The 7,864-nt window shown below is 45.7% G+C and overlaps 1 long non-coding RNA gene across 1 annotated transcript; it reads right to left on the bottom strand.

Moving 5' to 3' along the window:
- Window positions 1-5,261: 5,261 nt before the first annotated feature.
- On the bottom strand, window positions 5,262-6,612 carry LOC122390936. The gene is made up of 3 exons (XR_006258253.1): window positions 6,548-6,612; window positions 6,336-6,392; window positions 5,262-5,706 (listed from the first exon to the last, which is right to left on the bottom strand). It is a non-coding gene; the product is annotated as an uncharacterized LOC122390936 (long non-coding RNA).
- Between the last annotated feature and the right edge of the window lie 1,252 nt (window positions 6,613-7,864).

Raw genomic sequence — 7,864 nt, 5'->3', positions numbered from 1 at the left:
TCAAAGGAGGGCACTGTCACCAAAGTCGTATCCGCTCAGACAATTGAAGTGGATGGAGTCCCATGGCACGTGCGGAACATTCGTCATCGTCTTGCCAACAACGGTGACGACGCAATGGCTGCTTCGACGGATGATGGGCAGGAAGAGGAGATCGCCTGTCCGGTTCCGACCGCCCATGTGCCTGGACAGCTGGCCATTGAGGCGCCGGCGGCGGTGGAGCCGTCAGAGCTGACCCCAGCTGTCGCGCCGACCGAGCAGACCGAGCCGGTCCCTCGAGCAGCAGCTGAGGCGGATGGCGGTGCCGGAACAGAGGAGCGGATCCATACAGTGAAAGTTGTAAAAACAGAAACTGAGGGATTGTCAAACGACCGTGTGAACGAAGGTAGAGCGCCAGCGGAAAGTGTAGATAATATCGATAGTTATAGTGACGTGCTAAGAAGGGGTTTGCGCTGCAGGCGTGCGCAACTCTTCGGCGCTCCCATCCCCCATTAGTTAAACTGTAGTTAGATGTGTTCTTTAGGAACAGGGGGGAATGTGTCTCTCTGTTTGTTCACATAGTTTGTATTCTAGCCTTGTCGCGTAGGGTCGGCGTCGGGTCATAAGTGGTCATAAATGGAGGTCTATGGCCACACATGTGCGCGGCAGCAGGGACACGCCGGCCCGTATATCGGGCGGCCCGGCTGGACATTGGGAGACGGGCGGGCAGTGGAGAGCAGGGCGGCAGAGAGAGAGGACGGGTCGGTGTGCGCGTTGAGATGTCTGAAGGGTGAAGAAATACAGTCTACGATAGACGCAAAGTTTGAATGCCACACAGCGGGAAATGTGAGACAGGAGGGGAGGGTTGACCTTCCGTCCCCCGGCGGCACCGGTCAAGTCACGACCCGACCCCGCCCTCGGGGTGGACACGGACTGTATAAATGGTCGGACAGCGGGCAGCAGGGGCACAGTCAACATCGACCAGTCACCGAGCAACACAACATGATCAAAGTAAGTAAGAAGCACCTAAACAGCCCTCTCACAACACATTTAAGTCGAATAAGTAATTCAGCCTAGCCCGGCAGGCGGTGGGCCTACCAGCCACCTTCCGCGCGGTGGGGGGGGGGCATTTTTTTGCCCCCCGTATCTCCGAAACTACTGAACGGATCCGGAAAATTCAAACGGCGTTCGATAGCCCTGTCAAATTTGTCGAAGGAAACCAAACTTCATTGACCTCGGGGTCACCGATGACGTCACAGGTCAGATCAAAGATAAAATGTTTCACCGTTCACGGGGCTTCTAGGGAAAGCGCTATAACACCGAGTAAAACGCATTTTATCGAAAATCAGCGATAAGGCGTCAGTTGTCTAGTACATATGTTGCTATTAGATGTCACTGGTCATACCAGGTCAGGTCACAGGTCAGGTCACCAAAGGTCACCAAGGGTCACCACATCAGCCCGACTTCACTAAGGTTATGCGATGCATGTTTTATGGCCAGTTTTTCATTTCCAACTCAATGGTGTTGGTTATAAGACCATCAGGTACGGTTTAGGTCACTTTCTGGTGGAGGTCAGGTCAAGGTCAGGTCAAAAAAGGTCAAATTTCAAAGTTGATTTTTTGCATAAAATGGGTATTGATTCGATGCAGCTCGTCACGAGGAGTCTAATGGTGGTCTTTGTTTTGCACTACGAGGTCTAGAATTGCTAAAAATTAAGTTTGAAAATTTGACGTCATCAATTTTGAGCAGTTTTGTCGCTATAACTTGGCCAAAAAAGAGGTATCGATCTCAAATTTGGTATGTAGATCGAAGGCGGTAGGGACTATCACATATATTCCGGTTTTTTTCGAAATTCCAAAAACTTTTTGGATTTTTTTGGCTATTATATTCAACAAATCTATTTTTTGATTTTTGGGGGTCAAAATCCAGCAAATTCGAAAAACCGAAATAGCAGTTTTGTAGCCCGTTTGATTCCACACCTTTAATGTTGAAACATTTTTCTGTATCTCTAAAGCTGTAGGCCTGACAGCTCTTCCCGCGAAACCTTTTTTTTTTGGGTCGAAAGTGGCAAAAATGACGTCACTCTGACGTCATTATCGGCCAACCTATCATAGCCTTTGGAAAAATGTTTGGTCACAATGTGCGCTAGCTGCTCCCGGGAGGGTACTGAACTACTGAAAGTTTGGTGACGATCGGCGCAGCGGTTCTCGAGATATATTGAAAAAACTAAAGGGGGGCAAAAAAATGCCCCCCCTCCACCGCCTGGAAGGCTAGATATGTGTGTATTCTCGATAAAAAAGAAAACTGAGAACAATGCTTGTTTCGAAAAAGATGTGTCATCTTATGGAAACACAACTCATTTGATTTTCGTTCATGGCAATGTCTCATCCTAATTTGTTTTCAGTTTGTCGTTTTCACCCTGTGTATGGGCGCCGCGGCTGCCGGCGGTGGATATGGTGGTGGATATGGCGCCCAGAGCCACGTCAGCGTCCAACAGTATGTAAACTAAAATAGTGAACAAATGATACAAATCAATGCAACTTTTAACATTGCGGTAAATACAATCGGATCACTTGAATCGCATCACTACAAAAAAACTTGAATCGTTCGTGACCTAAATTCCGCGTAAAAATAGGTTCCCGGCTAGGCAATTCAAGTAACTTTACTAAATTTATCTTCAATTTAATTTATTGCCAATCATTGAGAGCTAGTTAAGTGCCACACGTGATTTTCAATCGTCTTACACATGCACCTTTTTCAGGTACAATCCCTGGGGCAGCAGCAAATACGGAGTTCATCAGACTCACGCCACTTATGCGTACGTATATAAATTTACCAATTGGGAGGTAATTGCAGCTAATTTGTTTTCTGGTTCTTTTCAATAAAATATATCTAACTTTTCATCGTGATGAAAAATAACCGGTGGTAATGATGCTTAGACTGATGTTCAGTGATTTTATCAAGCGAAATCCGATGGAAATGTGTAGGCACACGAATAACCAGAATTTATTTTTGTTTCGACAGCGGCCATGGCGGTGGATACGGCGGATACGGAGGATACGGAAAATTTGTCGGAGGACACGCCAAAATCTACGCTCAGGCCCAGGGATCTGGTGGATATGGACACGGCGGATACGGCGGTGGACACAGCGGATACGGCGGTGGACACGGCGGATACGGCGGTGGATATTCCTACGGATACAGCGCTGATGTTGGACACGGTGGATACGGTGGATCCGGCCATGGATCAGGATATGGTCATTGATTGTCGTTTATTTACTTACATATATATGATGCTCATGAGTGTTGGATGTCGGAGTGATATGTATGTACTTCTCCCGTCACATCGCGTATTGAGAACATGTGGCTGTCTTTGTATGTACTTACATGAATAAATGGAAATGGCAGTACAGTTATCATTGAATGCCGTGTGTCCCAGTCAATCTAAAAGTTATATGAAGCCAAGCGCTTGGTGCGACAGTGTAGTTGCTCCTCGTTGAGTTCTCTGGCCAGCGTCACAGATGGTGTCGAGAGCGATCACTGTATCAGAACACTCAGTGAGTGCACCTCGGCGTCTCCGACCCACATCAGACTCCGCATCCGACTGACGCTTCCCCGCGGCGGCCGACCCAGCGCCGGGTCACGGCCGCCCCGAGGCAGCCAATCAGCGACCGACAACGAGCACCGCCGCAGGCGGCCCACGACCCGGACGCGTATTCCCCGATTATATGACAATTTTGAAAACATCGGCCCAGTTTCAATAGTAGCCACAGAAAGCTGAAACTCTGATTGAGGCTCATGATGAATAAAATTGATATAAGAATAACCAGTAACCTCATAATATAAATCTGAAATAGGAGCCAAAAGTTATATTTAAGATTATCGAATATTTCGCTCCTGGAGCTTCGTCAGCGATAATTACAGAAAAACATATCATAAAAAAACATATGTTTTAACAAAAACATAAAACATATAAAAACATAAAAACATATGTTTTTCTGTAATTATCGCTGACGAAGCTCCAGGAGCGAAATATTCGATAATCTTAAATATAACTTTTGGCTCCTATTTCAGATTTATATTATGAGGTTACTGGTTATTCTTATATCAATTTTAGTAGCCACAGAAAGTACGTTTAGCGAAGTCGTGAATTGACCACATCTGTCTTCTTTCTGTCACAGTTTCGCAGTTTCACAGTCACAGTTTCATCTGTCACAGTTTCATGTGAAAGATACCTTTATGCAAGCAGACAGAGGTGGCAATGGTCACATCATCCCCTTCCCTACCCATCGTGACTGAAAAGTTGGTTAGATTAGACCTGGTGATGGTTGACTTCACCGAAAGTAAATCCGGGATTAGTTAATGACACGTTCTGCAGGTGGGGCATTCCACGATAGATCGTACCAGGCCCGTCACCTTCATCTCTTAGATTTGAATGAAAATTGGTACTAGGGGTACCGCGGCAAAGCCAACCAGCGCGGCGCTGGACAAACAGCGCCGCCACAGAGATGGTTAACAGTCGGGTTAGACCACGAAGCTGGATTAATGAGATAATATTGCACATCATTCGATTCGCAAGGTCTTCCCGAGTCCATTGGTAGCTTTCCCGTCTCTCTAGCTCAATTTGATCGAGAGTTATTGACGAAAAACTCTTATGACCCTAGTGACGTACGAATGACGTCACGCAAGGTCAACAATGCAAACGTGAGGCAAAATTGACTTCAATTGGACGTTCAGTATAACCAGTGATGTCACTAGGCAGCTTTACCACGCCATTTGTAGGCTCTCTTCCCGAAATCACAATTCGAGACCATTACGGTGACGCAAAATAAGTACATTTATAGAAAGAACACCTTCCTAATTTTTTGCATACTACTTAATAATGATCCAAAAATGTTTTTAAGTAAATACAAATTCAAAAAAAAAAATTTGGTCCCAAAGGCATAAAAGAGCAAATGAAAGAAAACTCGATGTGTTATATATCAAAAATAGTTTATATTTCACAATTTTAAAAATGCATACTATTTTTTGTTTCAATGCAAGTTCAATGCCGTATAGCATTTGGCATTTGGATTATCCGTCTTAGAGTTACAGCCCGCCAAACTTGGCGCTGCAGCGCAAGATCCAAAACATGTTATACATTATAACTCAAAAACTACTCATCTGATTAGCCTGAAATTGTCACAGGAGGATTCAGAGTCCCTGATTACCCCTTATACCAATTATCGTTAAAATCCGAGAGATAAGGGTGTCAAATTGGAAAAAAGTGGTGCGATCTATCGTGGAATGCCCCAGGTACGACAGAGCTTAAAAAAGAGATTGAAAAACAATGTATGGATGCTATCGATGGTCATTAATTTGATTGACAAACCTGATCTCATCGATAAGACCGACTTTAAGATGATGGAACATGCAGCACATTTCTATGCAACATTCATCACCATACAGACAGAGGAAGTATTTGCTTAACGACCATACCCGGCATAACCGTCCTGTCCGACATCAGCACTATATTCGTAGGCGTATCGGCCGTATCCACCGTGTCCAGCGTCGTATCCACCGTGCTCATATCCACCAGATCCACCGTGTCCATATCCCTTTCGTCCATATCCGCCAGAACCGTATCCGTCATGGCCACCGATTCCCTGAGCCTGAGCGTAGACCTTGGCCTTCCCTCCAGTGAACGTGCTGTATCCTCCGTATCCGCCGTATCCACCGCCCTGGTTTCCACTGTGATGAAACAAAAGTATCATCAGTATTCAAAGGATACTCCAGCGTTACAAACTACGTTTGGGCTATGTTGAGCCTACTGGTAAAAAAAAACGTGACAAAGCACCCACGCAAAACGTATCATGACATTTTTTAATTCGTATGTAGAATGCTAAAAACAGAGATAGGCGTTCATCAATTGCAAGTTAAAGCTCTAAACAAAAAACAATTTTATTGTCATTTCCCACTACAAAAAGTCATTTTTTTTTAATTTAGTTCGAATGGTTGAATGGATGGATTTGAGGAATCAGAGCCCGCACTAAGCATAGCTTGTTGTGCCGGCTCTGACCCCACCACCCGATCGCGCAATTCCGGTTGTACGGCAGAATTTTGTCCGAACGTTTAACGTGCCCTCACGACTGGACACGGCCCCCTCCGCTCACTCAAGTTACTTGGCTTCTGTGCGGCCCCTGCCACAGACACGCACGTCATTAGACGTAGGAGCTAAATGTGGCCGCCCGCACCGGGGCTTGAACCGGGCCCTCACTACCGGCTAAGCGTCGAATTCCGGCGCTTTAATCCACTCGGCCACGGAGGGGACATATTGAACATTTACATAAGCCATTTGTAACATTCAAACTGATACTTACATTTTGTTGGCATGAGTCTGATGAATTCCGTAATTGCTGCTGCCCCAGGGGTTATATCTGAAACAAGGACAATTCATCGGTAGGCATAACGTGTCATAAATCATAACCACACCCACCAAACCAATGAAATATGGACGGCATTACGATGCAAGGCAATGCATCACATAAATCGGTATATACCACGCTAATGTGGCACATAAAGATGATCTCACTGTTGCACGCTGACGTGACTTTGCAGTCCCTCCAGTGCCCCGCCAGGGATTCCATCGGCAGTCGCGACCATCTGTAACGAAATTCGTTCCTACCCCGTCCTCCACCTCCCTCTGTACCTACTTACTGCCCAGCCCCCTCGCCCACTTACAATATCCTTATATGGTCCTCACTCCTCACCTGCGACGCCTGTCCTAGCCCGCTTCTGATTGGTGCTATGATATGACGTACATCTATATGTATGACGTGTGTGTATGACGTTTCAATATAGCGGCCGACGCCGAACGCCGAGCAGGAGCTGTGAAAGATTCATTCGAAAGCCAACCGCCGTAGCGGCCTGACGTATCGTTATTCAAAGTCTCGGCCGACTGTTTATTACTTTTGGATTCTGTCGTCAAATTTGCAATACATACTTGAAGAAAAGAAAAACCGTGTTGGTTATACGGCTGAAACAAGAGGTCCCCAAACAGACTATCACAGAAGAAGAAATTGTTTATTTACTTTTTACATTTGTTACAAATGGTGCCGTGACCCGGATCAAATAAAAAAAAACTCAAGAATTGAAATTGGTTCCGCAAGAAATTGCTCTACAAGTCTACGAACAGTAAGCTGTCACTCTTTCCTATCTTTTCCCTGAACGTCTTCGCCCACATTTTCGCTTTCGATTGCTCAACTGTTATTGTGCCTGTGTATATTTGTGTTATTTTTGCATTGTGTGACTGTTATCTCAGCATTTCGTGTGTCAACTGAACTGTTTATTTGGCAACGCTCCATAAACACCACTTGTTTGTATTCGCTGATTGATTTATACTTACCAGAGTTTTCAAAATGTCCGAGGCAGTCATCACCAAAGCGCTCCAAAATATTTGTCAGGAACTCCGTATTCAGGGTCTAGCTCAGCACATCCGAACATTCTCCGGGGAGGGTTCCGCCAAATTCGCCCAATGGTTAAACGACATGGATCAGATATCTATTACCTGCGATTCAGAGCGTATGTGTGTTTTGGCGACCATCACTTTAAACGGATCCGCTGGTGCGTACGCTTCACGCATGCTAAAAGAAAACCCCCAAATCACGTGGTCGGAACTCCGACGCAAACTAAAGGAAAGGTATAGCGAAATGACTGATCCGTACCTGGCTTCGGAAAAATGCAGACGTCTAAAACAGAACCGTGGTGAGTCGGTACAAAATTTTGCTGAAAAGCTGCGGACAATGGCATCGGAGGCATTCGAAAATCTCTCTACCCCTGAGGCGCAACGCTTCCTAGTAGAAGTGTTCCAAAAAGGCGTGAGCGACGACAGCTTGGCGCGAAACTTGAT

The sequence above is a fragment of the Amphibalanus amphitrite genome, unplaced genomic scaffold, assembly GCF_019059575.1.
Source record: "Amphibalanus amphitrite isolate SeventyFive unplaced genomic scaffold, NRLGWU_Aamphi_draft 000415F_arrow, whole genome shotgun sequence".
In the NCBI taxonomy this organism is placed as follows: domain Eukaryota; kingdom Metazoa; phylum Arthropoda; class Thecostraca; order Balanomorpha; family Balanidae; genus Amphibalanus; species Amphibalanus amphitrite.
This window is presented reverse-complemented; position numbering and strand designations above follow the sequence as displayed.